The sequence below is a fragment of the Megascapheus bottae genome, chromosome 13 (assembly GCF_031878675.1).
Source record: "Megascapheus bottae isolate mThoBot1 chromosome 13, mThoBot2.hap1, whole genome shotgun sequence".
Lineage (NCBI taxonomy): Eukaryota > Metazoa > Chordata > Mammalia > Rodentia > Geomyidae > Megascapheus > Megascapheus bottae.
The window spans coordinates 11,529,156-11,549,753 of NC_143521.1; the positions used below are offsets into that span (position 1 = coordinate 11,529,156).

At 41.8% G+C, this 20,598-nt stretch overlaps 1 long non-coding RNA gene across 1 annotated transcript; it reads left to right on the top strand.

Annotated features, from left to right (window-relative positions):
- The first annotated feature begins 13,048 nt into the window (after window positions 1-13,048).
- Window positions 13,049-20,164, top strand: LOC150055520 (uncharacterized). The gene is made up of 6 exons (XR_016537377.1): window positions 13,049-13,270; window positions 13,381-13,515; window positions 15,100-15,147; window positions 16,569-16,622; window positions 18,708-18,780; window positions 19,775-20,164. It is a non-coding gene; the product is annotated as an uncharacterized LOC150055520 (long non-coding RNA).
- The last annotated feature ends 434 nt before the right edge of the window (window positions 20,165-20,598 follow it).

A 20,598-nucleotide genomic window follows, 5' to 3' on the forward strand; every position in this document is an offset into this window, starting at 1 on the left:
CACCCTTTGATGTGTGATATTCTTAAAATAACCACTTTTAGTAGTGTCTTGTCTTTGGAGAACTAAAAGCAATCTGCAAATCTTCTCTGGAAAACGGAGCCTTAAATGCTGCAGGTACTAACCAAGTGGACTCAATGATTGAGCCTCAGGTTTTGATGTTTGAGAATTGGTATTATCCCAATCTTATGTACAGTGTGAATAAAAATACCTCTAGGAGCTGGGCACAGTAGCTTACACCTGTAATCCTATGTACTCAGGAGACTGACATCTGAGGATCGCAGTTCAAAGCCAGACCTGACACTAACATCCTTGAGACTCATCTCCAAATTAACCACTAAAAAACCCAAAGTAGGGCTCTGGCTCAGGGGTAGGGCGGTGACCTTCCACTGAAGAGCTTAGGGACAGTGCCCAGGCCCAGAATTAAAGCCTCATGACTGACCAAAAAAAAAAAAAATCCTCTAGAGCCAGGAGTGTGGCCTAGTGGTAGAGTGCTTGCCTAGCATGCACAAAGCCTCGGGTTCGATTTCCTCGGTACCACATACATAGAAAAAAAAGCTGAAAGTGATGTTGTGGCTCAAGTGGTAGAGCTCTAGCCTTGAGAAAGCCCAAGGGCAGAGCTCAGCCCTGAGCTCAAGCCCCTCGATGGAAAAAAGAAAAACGAGGGGCCAGGAGTTTGGCCTAGTGGTAGAGTGTTCACCTAGCACAAAGCTCTGGGTTCAATTCCTCTGTACCACATACACAGAAAAAGCCAAAGTGGCACTGTGGCTCAAGTGGTAGGGTGCTAGTCTTGAGCAAAAAGTGTCTAAGGACAGTGCCCAGGCCCTTAGTTCAAGCCCCAGCACTGGCAGAAAGAAAGAAAGAAAATTACATTTTTCAAGCCAGATGCTGGTGGCTCACAAAATCCTAAGTATTCAGAAAGCTGAGATCTGAGGATCAAGGTTCTAAGTCAGCCTGAGTAATCAAATCTGAAGCACTCTTATTTCCAGTTAACCAGTAAAAATCTATAACTGAGGTCATAGCTCAAGTGAGAGAGCTGGAAACAAGAGGGAAATATCAGTGAGTGAGGCTTTGAGTTAAAGCACCAGTCCCAACAGTAAAAACAACAGCAACAACAACAAAAAATTCATTTTCAATGGTAAATTTTCTGACAGCATTTATGCACATTCTTAATTTCTACTCAAAAGCATTAAATATGTTCATTAAGTACTTTTTTTTTTTTTTGCCAATCCTGGGGACTGAACTCACGGCCTGAGTACTGTCCTTGGGCTTTCCTCAAAGCTAGTGCACTACCACTTGAGCTATGACACCTCTTCGGACCTTTCGATGTGTGTGGTACCAAGGAATCAAACCCAGGTATTCGTGTATGCTAGGCAAGCACTATCACCACGAGACCAAACTCCCAGCCATCAAGTATTTTTTTGTTCTGGGACTTGAACTCTGGGCCTCAAACTCTGGATCTATCTCAGCCTCTTGAATAGCTAGGAACCCAACTTACTTCTTCTCCTTCTCCTCCTCCTCCTCCTCCTCCTCCTCCTCCTCCTCCTCCTCCTCCTCCTCCTCCTCCCTCTCCTCTTCTTCTTCTCCTTCTCTTTCTCCTCATTCTCCTCCTCCTCTTCCCTCTCCTCCTCTTCTTCTTCTCCTTTTCCTCATCCTCCTTCTCCTCCTCCTCTTCCCTCTCCTCCTCCTCTTCTTCTCCTTCTCCTCATTCTCCTCCTCCTCCTCCTCCCTCTCCTCCTTTCTTCCTTCCTTCTTCCTTCTTTTTCTTCTTTTAGTCCTGGGGCTTGAACTCAGGACCTGGGCAATATCCTTGAGTTTTCTTAAGGCTAGCTAGCACTCTACCACTTGAGCCATAGCACCACTTCTGCCTTTTTCTGTGTATGTGGAACCGAGGAATTGAACTCAGGGCTTTGTGCATGCTAGGCAAGGCAAGGACTTAATCATTAGGCCACACTCCCAGCCCTTAAAGTTTGTTTTGTTTTGTTTTTTTTTTGGGGGGGGGTTGTGGGGTTTGAAGGCTGGGGCTGGGAAATGTCCTTGAGCTCTTTTAGAATTTTATTTTGTTTTGTTTTATTTATTTATTTATTTATTTTTGCCAGTCCTGGGCTTGAGCTCAGGGCCTGAGCACTGTCCTTGGGCTTTCTCAAGGCCAGAGCTCTGCCACTTGAGCCTCAGCACCACTTCCAGCTTTTTTTCTATGTATGTGGTACTGAGGAGTCGAACCCAGGTCTTCGTGCATGCTAGCCAAGCACTCTACCACGAGACCAAACTCCTGGCCCTGGCTATCACCCTATTCCTTGAGCCACAGTGCCACTTCCAGTTTTCTGGTGGTTATTTGGAGATGAGTCTCACAGACTTCAGTGCCCGGACTGGCTTTGAACCGAGATCGTCAGATCTCAGCCTCCTGAGTAGGATTACAGGTGTGAGACACTGCCCGGCTCAAGTACAATTTTTATTGTAAGATCACAAGAACTTGGTGATAGCAAGTGAAATCTGACAATGTAAAAAAGAGCAGCACAGGGCCGGGAGCATAGCTTAGTAGCCTGGCATGCAAGAAGCCCTGGATTCAATTCCTCAGCATACACAGGAGATGCTGGAAGTAGCGCTGTTGCTCAAGTGGCAGAGTATTAGCCTTGAGCAAAAAGTGCCCAACGACAGTGTTCAGGCCCTGAGTTCAAGTCCCAAGACTGACGAAAAAAAAAAAGCAACACATCATGACCAAATGGATTCTATCCCAGGAACAAGACTGACGAAACATTAGGAAAAATCAATGTAATTCATTGAATCAATATACCAAAAAGAAAAAAGAAGAAGAGGAAGAAAAGAGAAAAGGTAGGAAATGGAACCTGGTGTCACTGGCTCATGCTTATAACCCCAGCCACTTGACAAACAGATCTGGATGATCATTCCAGACCAGCTGGGATAAGAATTAGTGAGATTCCATCACAGCAAATAAGCCAGATGTGATGTAATCCTAGCTTCGCAGAAGCCAGCCTAGTCTAAAACATAGGAATATAGCTGAAAAACACGCCAAAAGGACTGGGGGGGAAGGGCTGAATAGCCTCACATTTGCTAGACAGGCACTCTACTATGAGCCGGATCTCAACCTACCTTTCCCTACCCATTCTTGATTTAGGAAGCTCAGTATTAAGATGCCTTTTTTTTTTTTTTTTTTTTTTGGTGCCAGTGCTGGGGCTTAAGCTTAGGGCTTGAACACTGTCCTGGGTCTTTCTCAAGGCTAGAGCTCTGCCACTTTAGCCACAGCACCACTGCTATTTTTTTTCTATGTATGTGGTACCAAGGAATTGAACCCAGGTCTTCCTGCATGCTAGGGAAGCACTCTACCAGTAGACCAAACTCCCAGCCCTAAAATAGCCAATTTTTTTTTTGTTTTTGTTTTTTTGTTTTTTTGCCAGTCCTGGGCTTGAGCTCAGGGCTTGAGCACTGTCCTTGGACTTTCTCAAGGCTAGCACTCTACCACTTGAGCCTTAGCACCACTTCCAGCTTTTTTTTGCTATGTATGTGGGGTACCAAGGAATCGAACCGGGGTCTTTGTGCATGCTAGGCAAGCACTCTACCACTAGGCCAAACTCCCGGCCCCCTAAAATGGCCAATTCTTGTCTGCAATTCCAGCTACTTGGAATGTGGAGATTGTGACCTGAGGAGCGCACAGGCAAAGAGGCAAATCCCAACCAGAAAACTAAGCATGGTAGAGTCCATTGTAATACCAGCTACATGGGAGGAGGGATAGGTAGGACTGCAACCTAGCCTCGGTATAGTCACATGAGACATGTCTAAGACTGGCTATTTACCTAGGGTTGCTAGGTTAGAGGTAACTGATACACCTTTTGGGGTGGCGAGGGCAAGGGGAGCAGTGCAACTGTACTCACTGTTGACCTCAGATGACCTCAGAGCCTTGTACTTGCCACTGACCCTTTTCCCATTTTACCTCTTGAAAACTTACACCCATAATCTGTACTCTTTTACATTCCCACCAATTATAAACAACGGTCCCAATTCCTCCACATTCTCACCAGCACTTTTTTCTTTTTCTTTTTCTTCTTTTTTTGGTCAGGCATGGAGCTTGAACTCAAGGCTTAGGCACTGTTCCTGATCACTTTTGCTCAAGGCTAGAGCTCTGCCAGTTTGAATCACAGCACTACTTCTTTTCTGGTGTTGAGTGTCAGACTCTCCTGTCTTGGGCTAGATTTGAACCATAATTTCCAAATCTCAGCCACCTGAGTAGCTAGGATTACAAGAAGCATGAGCCTCTTGTGCCCAGAGAGCACTTTTTGTGGTGTTCCAGTACTGGGACTTAAACTCAGAACTTGGCACTATCCTTAACTTTTTTTTCTTAAAGCTAGTGCTCTACCATTTGAGCCACACCTCTACTTCCTGGATTTTGGTGATTAATCAGAGGTAAGAGCCTTATGGATTTTGCAGCCTGGCTTCAAGTAGTGATCCTCAGATCTCAGCCTCCTGTGTCACTGGAATTACAGGTGTGAGCCACTGGAACCTGGCTCATCACTTGTCTTCTTTATTCCAGGCATCCTAGCTGATGTGAAGGAAAAGGGAGATAGATAGATAGAGATAGATAGATAGATAGATAGATAGACAGATAGATAGATAGATATTTTGTCTGTTCTGGGGGTTGAACTCTGGGCCTCAGGCACTGTCCCTGAGCTCTTCAGCTCAAGGCTACTGCCCTACTTTTGGACCTGGACATTGTCTCTGAGCTCTTCAGCTCAAGGTTACTGCCCTACCCTTGGAGCCATGGCGCCACTTCTGGTTTTTTTAGTGGTTAATTGGGAGATAAGAGTCTGAGGGACTTTAGTGCCCAGGCTGGCTTTGAACCACAATCCTCAGATCTCAGCCTCCTGCGTAGTTAGGATTACAGATGTGAGCCACTACACCTGGCTTAGGAACAGGGATATCTTACTAGTTTGTTCTGCATGGTTAATGACACTCAGCATACATTCCATTTCATTGCCATTTGATATCTCCTTTAACATGTCCATTCATACCCCGCCCATTTACAATTTTTACTTTTCCTATTATTGTTACAATTATTTGTACATTCTAGAATGAAATCCTTTTCTGAGACAACCTATATGATTTTCTTTTCATTCAGTTTATATTCTCCACTTTCTTTTTTAAATTTAGAACTTTTTATTTAAAAATTTATTAACATTAATTTTTACATCATATTTCAAATGACTCCACTGACTTTTTTTTAAGCATTATACAATGTTTTTTTTTCTTTTTTGCCAGTCCTGGGCTTGAGCTCAGGGCCTGAGCACTGTCCTTGGACTTTCTCAAAGCTAGAGCTCTACCACTTGAGCCTCAGCACCACTTCCGGCCTTTTTTTCTATGTATGTAGTACCGAGGAATCGAACCCAGGTCTTCGTGCATGCTAGGCAAGCACTTTACCACTAGGCCAAACTCCTGGCCAGCATTATACAATTTTATTAGAACTTAGTGTTTACTTCCATCACTTAAGTTGAGCCACAACGGAGTGCAGTTATATGACAAAGGAAAAGTTCTCTCATGCCAGAATCTGTGCCATCCTTCGGACAGACCATGGTTGCATACCAAATATATTCAAACCCAGTCCTGTGTTTTATTTCTGAGGAAATCCAAGTTTCCTCAGAAATTGACAGTTGGATCTTCACTTCACCCTACTCTGTTTACTCTCCCATAGGCTGCTTTTCTTTGGAAAATTCAATGTCAAGACCTGCGTTTTTATCCTTTGGGACTAGAGATTCCCCACACCCATAAGTCACAAAGTTCACTCAATGAAGCTAAGATCAGTGTTAGTGTATTAAGTGCAAGGTTATTTCCAGTCAAAGATCATAAGTCTCCAGCCTCTTTTTTTCTATTGCATTTTTCTGTTCATTCTTTTGCATGTGTTATATCTAAGATCTATTTGTTGGAAAGATGGATAAAATTTAAGAGAATGTTTTTGCTGAAGAGGGAAGATGCAGAGTAGAAATTATACAAACTGCACTAACCAAATAGGAAGGAATAATTTATTTCACTGTAATGCCTATCTTACCCAACAAGACTGCCTGTTTTTCTGAACTGCAAGAGCAATTCACTGGGTTACAAAGCAGTGAAGGAAATATTACGTTCAGCACATCAGAAATAGTGCAAAACACTAAGTATAAGAAATGTTAGGGGGGGCGGGAGTTTGGCCTAGTTGTAGAGTATTTGCCTAGTATGCCCAAAACCCTGGTTTGATTCCTCAGTACCACATATATACAAAAAAGCTTGGAGTGGTGCTGAAGCTCAAGTGATAGAGCCCTAGCCTTGAGCTCAAGCCCAGGACTGGAAAAAAAAAAGTGCTAGGGGCCAGGAGTTTGGCCTAGTGATAGAGTACTTGCCTAGCATGCACAAAGACCTGGGTTCAATGCCTCAGGACCACATTCATAGGAAAAGCTGGAAATGGTGCTGTGGCTGAAGTGGTAGAGTGCTAGCCTTGAGAAAGCCCAAGGATAGTACTTAGGCCCCGAGTTCAAGCCTCAGGAATGGTAAAAAAAAAAAAAAAGAAAAAAGAAAAGAAAGGTTAAGAGGTGACACTGTGACTCAATTCATAGTGTTAGCAGTGAGTTAAAGAGCTCAGGGATAGTTCCTAGGCCTAGATAGAGTTCAAGCCCCAGGACTGTAAGAAACAGAAACAAAAACAAAAACCAAGAAATGTGAGTACATTAGTCAAATGGAACAACAAAGAACAGCAGACATTACAGATATGAACTTTGATTTAAATAAAGATCAGGTACACAACTTGTATTTAGATAGGCAACAAGTTAAAGGTATTGGTTTACAAATAAAAATCTCACAATATTCAGTTTTCAACAGTAAGTGTTATATAAAATGCACAATACTTCCAAAACAGCTTTTGAAATGGAAGGAATAAACATGGGTATTTTTCAAGGTTTTGGTAGTATTGGGGTTTGAACTTGGCCTCACACTTGCTGGGCATACACTACCACTGTATCATGCCTCCAGCTCTTTTGCCTTCATTAGTTTTTTGTTGTTGTTGCTCTTATTTTTGTCAGTGGGCCTTGAACTCAGAGTCTGCATGTTGTCCCTGAGCTCTTTTACTCAAAGATAAGCGCTCTACCACTTGAGTCACAGTTGAAATGGCTTCTTGGTGGGTAATTGGAGGTGAGTTTCAAGGATTTTCCTGACCACTTTCCTATGCTGGCTGGCTTCCAACCATGATCCTCAAAGCTCAGCCTCTTGAATAGCTACAGGCGTGAGCCACCAGCACTTAGCTGCTTTGGTTAATTTTGAGAAGTATCTTTCTTCCTGTCTATGTGAGACTGGACTACAATTCACTTTTCTTAGGTTCCCCATTTTAGCTAGCATAGGTGTGTGCTTTTCCCATTGCAATATGATCTTGTCAACTCTTCAGCTTGTGCTGGCCTTGGAACTGTGATCTTCCGAATCCTTCCTCTCACCTAGCTAGGATGACAAGCACATATCATTTTCAGCTATTGTTTGAGAAGAGTCTTCTGAACTTTTTTGCCAGGACAGGTCAATATACATTTTAAGGGGAATTTGAATTCTTTGAGTTTTTACCTTATCATTATTTTTTTTGTTTGTCAGTCATGGGGCTTGAACTCTGGGTCTGGGCTCTGTCCCTGAGTTCTTCAGCTCAAGGCTAGGACTGTACCACTTGAGCCACAGTGCCACTTTTGGTTTTCTGGTGGTTAATTGGAGACAAGAGTCTCACATACTTTCGTGCCTGGCCTGGTTCCAAAATGGGATCCTCAGATCTCAGCCTCCTGAGTAGTTAGTACTACAGGCTTAAGCCACTGGTCCCCGGCTAATCTTCTGTGTTTTTCAGTTTTCACACTAGGATTAGTTGTACTTAATGGACATTCAGTGACAAAAAATGTTTTACCACAGGTGAATATGCTTGTTTCTTTTATCCATTAGCATTCTCTAATTTGTCAGAGTATGTGCGCACATGCTTTTCTATTTATCTTTTGAAATTTGTTTGTGAGAATGAAGGATACTGTTTACTGTACTTCATAGTTAAAGTTCTAAATTCCTGAAAAATATATTATGCACTTAAGATAGTTATTAACCTTCCTTCTCAATAATCTTTTCCCAATTTATTGTATTTATTCATTCAACAATGAATAACTTCCCTGCAAACATAAGAAGAGCAAAGTTCAATAAAGGCTTCTCATTTTCTGCTTAACACTGAGCTTTTCCTCTGTGTAAGTCATGCTAAGGTAAATGGTAAGAATAACTGACTGAAGTAGAGCTGTGACTCAATGTGATAGAGTGCTAGCCTTGAGCAAAAGAGCTCAGGGAGAGCACTCAGGTCCTGAGATCAAGTCCCACAACCAACACATTTTTTTTTTTAAGCTGGGTGCTGATGGCTCATGCCTGTAATCCTAGCTGATCAGGAGGCTGAGATCTGAGGATCAAGGTTCAAAGCCAGCCCAGGCATGAAAGTCCGTGAGATTCTTATCTCCAATTAACCACCAGAAAACTGGAAGTGGCACTGTGGCTTAAGTGGTAGAACAGTGAGTGGTAGCCTTGAGCTCTGAGATAGTGCCCAGGCCCAGAAGTTCAAGCCCCATGACTGACTCCCCCACCAAAACAAAAAAAAAAAATGCATGATGTCAGAAAGTAAACTTGTCTGTGTAGAATGGTCAATTTGTAAGTTATAAGATGAATTTTAAGTTGGCTAAAGCTGGGTGCTACTGACTCATGTTTATAATCTTGGCTACTCAGGAGGCCAAGATCTGAGGATTGAGGTTTGGAGCCATCACAGGCAGATGAATTAGTGGAACTCATCTCTAATTAACCAGGAAAAATGGCAGAACTGGAGATGTAGAGCAAGTGGTAGAGCACCAGCCATGAGCAAAAAAAGCTGAGCAATAGCTCGACTCAGGTATCAAACCTGACTATTGTTGCGCACATGCATTTTGGCCAAGCCAAGTTCTGGTGAATGAGAATAGGTAGAAAAGCATGGATGTGATCCCGTGATGAGGCCTAATGTCGGTGAACCGAGACATTATTATCCAAGACAGTGAAACGCTGAGTGCAGTGGCTCACGCCCATAATCCTAGCTACTCAGGAGACCTGAGATCTGAGGAGCGATGTCTAATGCCAGCCTGACACTAAAAAAGGACTCATCTCCAATTAACCACGGAAAATAGGTCTTTCATTTGAATGGCTGGTCATCATGAATGCATTGGTATTAACAAAACTTGCACATTTGTGATCGTGCAAAGATGAAAAATATTTCATTGGTAGAGTTTTCATTTTGATTTTTCTGAATGATGTCTTAAAGTTAAGGCACCGAGCTACATGTTTTTGCTCTAATGTTTAAGAAACAGACTACGGTATCTTTCAGTAGCTTTACAAAGTGACTGATGGCACACACTTCTCCATCAAACACATGCTCATTTAAGTCTACGAAAAGATAAGTATGCACAAAAAGCTCATGTAGTATCTTTTGTTGGAGATATAATTTGCTGTTTAAAAAAAGTGCTATTCAGAACCAGGCACAGTAGCTCACACCAGTAATTCTGGCTCGTCAGGAGGCTGAGATCTGAGGATCAAGGTTCAAAGCCAGCCTGGGCACTAAAGTCCATGAGACTCATCTCTAATTAACCACTACAAAACCAGAAGTGTCTGCTGTGGATCAAGGGGTAGGGCAGTAACCTTGAGCTGAAGAGCTCAGGGACAGCACCTATGCTCAGAGTTCAAGCCCCATGACCAACAACAACAACAACAACAAAAAACCCAAATTGCTATTGGGGCCAGGAGTGTGGCCTAGTGGTAGTGAGCTTGTCTAGCATGCACAAGCCCTGGGTTTGATTCCTCGGTAAAACATACACAGAAAAAGCCAGAAGTGGCCCTGTGGCTCAAGTGGCCAGAGCACTAGCCTTGAGTAAAAAGTGTCCAAGAACAGAGCCCAGGCCCTGAGTTCAAGTCCCAGGACTGACAAAAAAAAGTGGGTTCTTATAGTTAGCTCAGTAATATTTACCACTTGACACATTTTCAGAAAGAAAATACAAACTTAGTGTTCTACCATTTGAACCACAGCACAACTTCCAGCTTTTTTTTTTTTTTTCTTTGGTTTTGGTAGTTCAGTGGAAGTAATCTCACAGACTTTGCTGCTTAGGCTGGCTTCAAACCGTAATCCTCAGATCTCAGCCTCCTGAGTAGCTAGGATTACAGGTGTGTATCATTGGTGTCCAAAGATCTAATTATTGGCAGTGGCAGATAACATAAGAAAAAAGTTTTAGCTTTCATTAATAAACAATTTATTTTCTTAAAGGATTCAGCAAGAGAGGGCCTTTAAATCCTTTCCATAACAGTTCCTATTATTAAATATACCAAACAGACTTTTAATTGGATGCAAAAAGTAGATGTTGCTAAAGAAGTTTTGAGGAGCCAGGAGGCTCTCAAAGTCCTGGGTTTGATTCCTTGGTACCACATATACAGAAAATGCCAGAAGTCATGCTGTGGCTCAAGTGGTAAAACACTAACCTTGAGAAAGCCCAAGGACAGTGGCCAGGCCCCGAGTTCAAGCACCAGGACTGTGGAGAAGTTTGGAAAAGGAGATAGGCCTAACCAGAGCGATATTCCAATGTGCTAGCCATGCTCTCACTGAAGAATTGGGCCACACAATGCATTGTCAGTACATAGTTGGGAGATGTGCATGTTTATTTAGGATTCCCTCCAGTTTTGATAAGTCTTGTTCTCCAAGTGCCACTAATTCCAGCTTGCGCTGCCAACATGCTGTGCCAATGATAAAGTGAATGATGTGAAAATTCTGAAATGCACTTATCAATCTCAGCAAGTAACAAGAATCAAAATGGTATGTAATCCATTGGCTAGAAGAGGAAGAATGATAAAGTGTGCACTTCGTGTTGCCTTTGCCATTTGAACATTGAGCCATGGCATTAGACCTAACAGCAGGGACTGTGATACCTATCTGTTGCCAATAGCAGTTGAGCTTGCAAGTATACTTGATAGAGCTTGCAAGTATACTTGATATTGTTAACAAAAAGCAAAAACAAAACCTAATAATACCCACTGCCATTGACAAAAGTTAAGAGGCAAGTGGTATTTTTTTTTTTTTTTTTTTTTGCCAGTCCTGGGCTTGGGCTCAGGGCCTGAGCACTGTCCTTGGACTTTCTCAAGGCTTAGCACTCTACCACTTGAGCCTCATCACCACTTCCAGATTTTTTTTTTTCTATGTATGTGGTACCGGGGAATCGAACCCAGGTCTTCGTGCATGCTAGGCAAGCACTCTATCACTAGGCCAAATTCCCGGCCCCAAGGCAAGGGGTATTTCTTTCACTGGCATCAAGTTTACCAAGCTGAGACTCCTGAAAACCCTGGAACTTTCACTAACTCGGCCCCACTGAAGCTGCTGCCTGAGATACACACACTTTATTACTAGTGAGCAATGCAAATAGTGTTGGTTGTCATTTTCTAACCCTTGTTGAGGAAAATACATTGCTATTGAGACTTTGAACTATGCTTGCATCTGGATAACCTCCTAGAAGAAAGAAAACACCCAACCCTAAAACAAATGGAAATCATCAAAGGATAAATAGGAACATGCCCTTACACAGTACTGAAGTAGCTGATAGTCTCTGGAAAATGAAATCACCTAATGTAAATATCCAAATAATATATTTCCAAACATGTTTATGCAGGTACTTGAGATAATACAATACAGAAATAGACACAAAGTTGTATTTTAAGATATAAACATCCAACAAAATTTTTACTATTTTATTTTACTTTATTTGCCAGTCCCAGGCCTTGAACTCAGGGCTTGTGCACTGTCCGTGGGCTTTCTCAAGGCCACGCTTCCAGCTCCATACTATTTTATTCTTTAAAGATGATATAAAGGAACTACCCTGTTTGTTCTAATTGATCTTTTGATAATAAAGATCATAACGCAATCTTACAAAAAAATATATATGAAGGCAATGAGAAACAGTATAGTGGTGTCATAGCCCATTAGTGTATTGAAACACATGGTAAATTCTTTTAAATATATTTATTTTGTGGGAGACAGGTATGGTGGTTTATATCTATAATCCCAATTTACAAGGAGAAAGAGATTCACTTCACAGCTCAAAGGCCAGAGTAAAAAAGTTCACAGAACACTATCTTAATAAGCGGTGTGTGGTGCTGTGCATTTGGGGGTCCCAGTAGCATAGGAGGCCATAGGCCTATAGTCCAAGACCAGCCTGGACAAATGGGAGACTGTGTAAAAAAAAACAAAACATCACACAAAAGAGGCTTAAGTAGTAGTTGCCTACCAAGTACAATCTGAGTTCAAGTGTATTTTTTTGGCTAGTCCTGGGGCTTGAACTCAGGATGTGAGAGCTGACCTTGGGCTTTCCTCAATGTTAGTGCTCTACCACGTGAGCCACAGCACCACTTCCAGAAGGTATGTGGAACCGAGGAATCGAACCCGGGTCTTCCCGCACGCTGGACTGGCGTCACTCGGTCACACTCCCGGCCCCAGCAGAGCCCCTTTGGAGCACTCTAGGCACCAGTCTACGAGGCCCAGTCAGGCTTCCCGCCCCACAAACCCGCAAGTCTCCTAAGCGTCGTGACGTAGTGCCACCTCCGCCCACCCTTCTACAGCCCCGTCCACCAGCCCACGTCCTGTCAGGCCCAGCACCGGCCTCCCCCGCCTGCCCTGGGGACAGTTCGGCCGGCCTCGTAGGTGCTTGATGGCTCCGCAGCTGTTCTCACACGCCGTAGAGGAAGTAATGCCCGCGCTCCTTACTCAGCACAGTGTCCCGGGTCCGGTAAACCCACTGCATAGCAACTTCCGCTCATCTTGTTTCGTAGGGCTGCCACTTCCGATTCCCGCGATAGCGTTAATCACCTTTAAACTTAGCTCCGCCCTTCGGCGTTTACCAAACTCATTTATCAGAAAAGGCGGGCTTTTCAGGCGCGGGATTCTCACCTTGTCTCGCGGTAGGCTCAGAGCTTGTTGCTCTAGCCAATCGGCGGCTAGGTGATGTTGCAGCAGCCAATTGGAAACGCAGGGGTCGCTCTCTCGGTTGCCGGGTGAATAGCGGTTTCTGCTGTTGCTGCCGGAATTTCTTGCAGCAGCTGGAGTTCAATCCGTCTCCATCGCATCTTTGTGAGGCTGATACTAGGAATGTGAAGCCGAGAGGCAGGACCAAAAATGAAGACGAATCCAGGGCCGGCCGATGTGTTTCTGGACGTGGTTTCTAGAACTGATGAGGGTACAGCGAGAAAGGTGGGGGGTGGCGTTGGATAAAACGCAATGTGCTAGAAACAGAAAAGAAAGCATGGAGGCCTAAGTGTCTTACTGAGATGCTTATCGTTTCTTTATATTGTGTCCTGTAGCTGGTGGTGGGGAGATCACGTAGTCGCGTGTGGCAGCTGGAGATCCCAGAGGAGCTTGGATGAGTCTTCTTTCAGTGGCGGATTCTCTTCTGAAAGATGTTTTGGCACGGTGAGGGAGTGAAGCCAGAGAGTGAGGTAAGGCCCTCCGGGATTTGGGGAGGGGAAGCTGCGGTGAAATGGGAAATGTGGATGTGGGCAATGGGGCATCATTGATTGCAGAATTGAGGTTTTACAACAGTGTCTCATTTAAACCCTTTATATTTACAGGCTGATATCTCAGTTTTGTTTTTTTTTTTTCTTTGCCAGTCCTGGGCTTGAGCTCAGGGCCTGAGCCCTGTCCTTGGACTTTCTCAAGGCTAGAGCTCTACCACTTGAGCCTCAGCACCACTTCCAGCTTTTTTCTATGTATGTGGTACCAAGGAATCGAACCCGGGTCTTCATGCATGCTAGGCAAGCACTTTAACCACTAGGCCAAACTCCCGGCCCTGATATCTCAGTTTTAATAGAAGTAAAAAAAAAAAAAAAGAGGTCAGCTTAGGGCATCGTTTTTATTTTGTCTTTGACAAGGAGACTTAGTAAATTATACTGGCTTTTTTCCCCCTCCTGTATGTGAGAAGCCACTTAGAGAAAACAGTTGTGTTGGTAACTTTTTCATAACTTACTCTGGTTCACATAATTACAGATTTGTAGACCTAACAAGGTTATTTGTTTTCCTCTTTATTTTGTTTGGGTCCAGTTAAAACATTACTGTGAAGGTATTACACTTCCTTTTCATAATGATATGCTTCTAACTTAACTGAATGAAACGGCTTTTACTTGTGTCCTGTTAAAAGGCATAGGGCTAAGAACAGTCTGAACTGTAGTCTGGTTTTCTGGTGGTTAAGTGAAGATAAGAGTTTCACCTATTTTCGTTTCATGCTCAGGTTGGCTTTTAACCTAGATCCTCAGATCTCAGCCTCTTGAGTTGCTAGGATTACTGGCATGACCCACCATCACCATGCTTTTTAATTGAGAAACGAATACCGTACAGCCTATGCTCAGACAATTGGCAGTCATCACCGCTGTCAATGTTTTGCAATGCTGGGAATGGAAGCCTGGGCTCAGTACATGCTAGGCCAGCTCTTATCTCCCTGTTTGTTTGTGGTACGGTTTTGCTGTTGTTGCTCAGGCTGGGTCTGAAATTGGGGCACAAGAATTACTTAATCTTCCCAACTGGGCTTCCCAAGTAGCTGGGAGTACAGGACTTGGCCAATTTTTGAATGTTTTCATTGTGTTAAAAAGAAACTAGTTTTTAATAGCTAGCCCTCCCTCCTGTCCCTAGAAACAGCTAATTTACTTTCTATGTGGCTTTGCCTGTTCTGTATTCCACACATAAAATGGAATCAGAACTCAGAAAATTTGTAGCATATCCATCCTTCATTGCTGAATTCCATTGTGTGTATAAAGTACATATGATCAGTTGGTATACATTTACATTCTTCACCACCACCCCTCCTGGGGCTGGGCACTATCCTTAAGGCAATGATGCCCAGCAATGTTTTTTTGCATTCTTTAGAAACTTCATATCCGATGATTAAAACTTTCACTGCTGTTCACATAATGAACTGTTGTGATTACCAGAAACATAAATGAGGATATGTGAACTTTACAAAAACTAGTGTTACTGTAAATGGCATTGACCTTTGTACAAAATGATTTAAAAGAAAATCTGTTTTTCAGAAATTACACTCATGGAAATGTCTGGACAAGATTCACAGATCTTGGAAGGTAATGGTTTAAAATATGCAAGAAAGGTAGTGTATTTTTCTGTTTGAAAGCTAGTAAGTATTCCTGGAACTGTAGCAGTGTTTTGATAATGGACAGTTCTCCCAGTAAAAATTTGCCTTTTTGCCAGTCCTGGGTCTTGAATTCAGGGCTTGGGCACTGTCTTTGGGCTTCCTCAAGGCTAGCACTCTGCCCTTGAGCCATTGAGAGATGAGATTAGGAAAATTGCAGTTCAAGTACAGTGAGGGGTGGCATTTCTCAGATCAATCTAAGTGTGAGGATACCTAACTGTAAGTGGGAAGATTGCAACCTCAGGCTGGCCCCAGGCAAAAATTTTGAAAGAAAAATATATTTAGAGTATTCACTGTCTGAATCTGGGTGATTCTGGCTCAGGGGCATTCAGTCCCTGACTGTCCGACATACTGAAGGAAAAGAGAGCATCATTTTCCAGGCTCACTTAACAAGCTTTTGTTTCTTTCTGGCTCTTAACTGTAGCATTTAATTCTTTGCATGTACATTTTTTCATAGTCTGAGTGTATTTAAAAAAAAAATTAAAAACCAGCTAGCTTACTTAGATCAATCCAAACAGAGATGAAACCTGCCTCTTAGTTGGTCTTGGTGCATTATAGAAGAGGACTAACTGTATAGGGTATGGTGCATACTCACCCTTGAAGTAGATGTCACAGTTCCAATTTATTAAAGGATTTAGTATTTATTTATTTATTTATTTATTTATTTATTTACTTGCCAGTCCTGGTACTTGAACTCAGGGTCTAGGCACTGTCCTCAGGCTTTTTCAAAGCTAGTTCTCTAATACTTGAGCCATAGCACCACTTCTGCCTTTTTCTGTGTATTTGCTACTGAGGAATTGAACCCTAGGCTTCGTGCATGCTAGGCAAGCACTGCCACAGGGCCATGCTCCTGGCCCCTAAAGAATTTTAGTATTTTTATTGTCAGGGTGATATACAAAGCGGTTACAGTTATATATATAAGGTAGTAAGGATTTAGTATTTAATATAAGTAGATTGAACTAATGGTCCCTTTTCTCAACTGAATGGTTTATTTTTTTGTCTGCCCTTCTCCCTCAGATGTTAATATAGATGTTTTATAATTGAAGTGATACTCCTGTGAAGTTTCTAGAACATTTTTTTTTTTCCAGGCCAGAGGATCATAAGGTTTATTAGGACGGGGGGCCATCTCGCCCCAGGGAGAGGGAAAGAAGGGACGGTGAGGAATGGTGTCTGTGCATCTAGTTGGAAAGAAGACAGAAGTAGAAGCCAGGTGGGAAGGGAGTTTAGGTAGGAGGAGGGACCGGATCGGCAGAGAGAGCAGGTGGGCCCTGGGAAATGTAGTGGAGGGTTGAGGATCCAATGTGGGTGAATCTAACTAATATTCCTAAGTGTATTTTTTTAAATAATAATCAGGTACCAGACCAGGCATTTGGACGGAGGTTGTATCTTCTGGAGCTACTTCCTACTGTAAGTACAAACTCAATGAGAAAACCTTGATCCGAGTCCCTGTATCAATACAAGCAAACCATTGTACAGGACCATGCACAGGCAGGCCAGAAGGAGAATTATGAAGAGAGAGTTTATTAGGGGCCATCTTGCCCTCCCCCTAATAGAGAGAGGACACTAGAACACTTATAAGAAAGTTCATTTTAGTCATTTCTGAGGCAGGGATAGAAAAGCTGATTTGAACTAGAATTATCACTATAAATTGGATACCCGTTCAGGTATTTTTGGGGATGCTACTGTACTGTAATGGTTAAGCTTCCATTCAGAATTGTTCAGGTATATTGCCAAATTACTTATATTCAGTTACAAAAATATTTGTTCCATGATGGATAGGGTAAATGAATGTTCAGCACTATTGAAACACTTTGATCTTTTCCCCAAAAGCTTAGTTTTTATTTACCATAGAGGGTACAAATTATTAAATGCTACCTCTTTTTTGTTTTTTTTTTTTTTTTTTGCCAGTCCTGGGCTTGAGCTCAGAGCCTGAGCACTGTCCTTGGACTTTCTCAAGGCTAGAGCTCTACCACTTGAGCCTCAGCACCACTTCTGGCTTTTTTCTATATATGTGGTACCGAGGAATCGAACCCGGGTCTTCATGCATGCTAGGCAAGCACTTTAACCACTAGGCCAAACTCCCAGCCCTAAAAGCTACCTCTTTTTCTGCTTCCCCCCCCCCTCCCCAGTCTGTGGGCTTCTGCCTCTTTGAGCGCAAAATACATACCTGGTCAAGCAATTAAAACATCACTAGTAGAAATGTTTTGTGCTAGAGACTTACAATTTGTCTTTTACTTTTATCAGTATTGTCAATTTTCTTGCGAGGGGAAACTGTTCCCTTTTTCTTTTGAAGTATTATTTGCCTGTGAAGCTGTCCAATTACACAATCATAACAGGTTATGATTAAGCAGTTACAAAGTATGGTGATTTTTTCAATGTGAGGCCTGATGCTGAGGAGTTACCTCAAGATAACATGGATTTGCTTGAAATAAGCTTAACTTTATTTCCCTTTCTTTTTTGGTGCTGATCCTGGGGCTTGAGCACAAGGCCTTGGGGTTCGAGGCTAACATTTTCATAGTACTATTTCTATCCATGGTACTACTTCTAACTTTTTCTAAGTAGCTTGTTGGAGATGAGTTTCAAGACCTTTTCTGCTTGAGATGGCTTTGAACCTTGATTCTCAGGTTTCAGCCTCCTGAGTAGCTAAAATTACAGGAATGAGCCACCAGCACCTGACTTGAAATTAACTGTGTATGTGTGCTGGTTCTCAGGCCTCAATTCAAGCCTAGGTGTTGTGCCTGACCTTTGTGGAAGGCCTACTACTCAACCACTTGACATTAGCTCCACTTCTTGCTTTTGGGTTGTTAATTGGAGATAGGAGTCTCACAGACTTTCTTGCCCTCACTGACTTTGAACCACAGTTCTCATCTCTCTCTCTTTCTCTCTCTCTCTCTTTTTTTTTTTTTTTTTGGTCAGTCCTGAGGCTTGAACTCTGGGCCTAGGTACTACTGTCCCTTAGCTCTTGAGCTCGCCATATCACCGCTTCCAGTTTTTCTGGTAGTTTGAAATAAGAGTCACACCGACCTCCATGCCCAGGCTGGCTGTCTTTGAACCTTCATCCTCCGATCTCAGCCTCCTGAGTAGTTAGGATTACAGCCATGAGCCACCAGCGCCGAGTGATTTCATCTACCTGAGTAACTAGAATTAGGCATGAACCACTGGCACGCAATGAAAGAATCTTAAATCAGCTTTTTTCCATTCATAGTAAAAATGGAGATCTTATCTGTTATACATTATACAGTTGAAACTTATTAAAATAGACACTTTGTTCATTAATAAAGAACTAACACAATGAAAAATCCTCAAAAAAATACTCAAAAAGAGCTTTAAAATGAAAAAGCATAAATGTCCAATGATTAAACTTTTCCACTGCTGTTCACATCATGATTTGTTGTGATTAATGTATGTGGATGAGGACATTATAAAAAGAAAATCCTGAGATTTAAATGTATAATGTGACTTTAATGATTTGCCTGTCTTTTTCTCTTTCAGAAAGGTATTTTTCTTAGAAGGCATCATTAGTTGAATTTTATTTGACCAAGAATTTGAAGATCTGTATAATAAGGTAAGTTCTATTGGTCAACAAAGTTGATACTGAAGTCTGAATTAAACATGTTTGTCTGACTTTGGCTTTTAAAAAGTTAAACAGAATTTCAAACATAATTTTCCAGATTAATAGGTTAACTTTGAGAAATCCAATTGGCAAAGGTCAGAAGTCATCTTTTCTTAAATATGATAGAATCCTTTTAATCCTTAGAAATAATGGCCTCTAAATATATCAGGATAATAATACTCTTACCAACTGAGAATAAGGAAGGAGCAAAAGTAAGAAAGAAGAGGAAACTAGGAATCATACTAGAACACTAATTCTATCACTGATTTAGGCATGTTATGGATATTTTTCAAATTTGATTATATGTGTCCTATGTAAGGATGTTGTGTATGTATATTTCTTGTGATGGTGCTAAGGTTTGAGTTTAGGGCCTCATGCCTTCGCTTTTTGGCTCTACATCAAGCTGCACTGGCAGTAGGAATTAAGTGTCTTGGATTTGTCAGCTCATCCTGGCTTTCTTAGATCTCAGCCTTCTGAATAGCTAGGACTATAGGCATCTTACCTATATTATATTTCTGTTTATATAAACCTAAAAGTTGATTTTGGAGACTTTATGCAAAAATTTATGAGGCATTAATAAAGAAAGAAAACTAACACATTGAATGGCTGCCTCTGTTGAGCCTAACATGCTGTTGGCTATTGTGGATTAAATGGCATTGCCTTTTTTTGGGGGGGGGGAGGGTCAGGGTAATGTATAAGGGAGGTTACAGTTACATTCATCAGGTAATGGGTGCATTACTTCTCAAATAATGCTACGCCTCTCATGTTTTTGTCCCTCTTCCCCAACCCCTGCCATAGTATTTGTGCTTAGTTATGTTATTGTGCTTTGTGTTTCAGAATTTTAAATCTGAAAATATTTTTATTTGATCTAGGTTGAGACTTGTTTAGTAGTGGTTCATTAAGATAAATTTACTTTGAAGTAATTAATGTTTGTTTGTTTTTTTAGGCACAGGTCTCCAGTTGCAATTTTCCATTGTGATGATTGAAGACCAACACATAAATACTGCTAATCCTTGAACAACGTGGTTAAAATTTCAGCATTAACTGAAACTAGTTGTATCCACTTTGCTGACAAGCTCATTAGTTTATAGATCATCATTAGTCGTATTGCCTTGCTCAGATTAATCTCATGACAAATTATAAATATGGATTTCAAAAAACAAGACCTACAAACTAACAGGACAGCAAAGAAATAAAAATGATCTTGCAAGAAGGATTGGATGATGACCTAGGTTGTATGAAGCTGTAGTTAGAAACCATATGGAAAAGGGTCTGATGATTTTTTTTCATATATTTTTTATTGTAATTAATAGAAGGGTTAGATGATATTCACCAGATAGAAGTTGCATTAATTCCCATACATTGATACCCTTTCACATGTCTTTGTCCCCATTTCCCTCCCCACACCCCCACCCCTCATCTTGTTTTCCCCTCTTCCCTATCCAATTTCAAATAACCAAATACAAATATATCCCATATATCTTATGACTTTTTAAAAAAATCAAATAAAATTGTGCTTCAACATCTTTTTCCTTTGTTTTATTTAGTAGCATGGGTAACATCAGCTTTGGTAGTTTAAATTGTGCTACTTATAACTGGAATTAAGTGCTTCTACTTTGGACTAAAGATTTTAATGAAGGGCTGGGAGTTTGGCCTAGTGGTAGAGTGCTTGCCTAGCATGCATGAGGATCCGCATTCAATTCCTTGGTACCACATACATAGAGAAAAAAAGCCAGAAGTCGTGCTGTGGCTCGAAAGATTTAGGCAAGG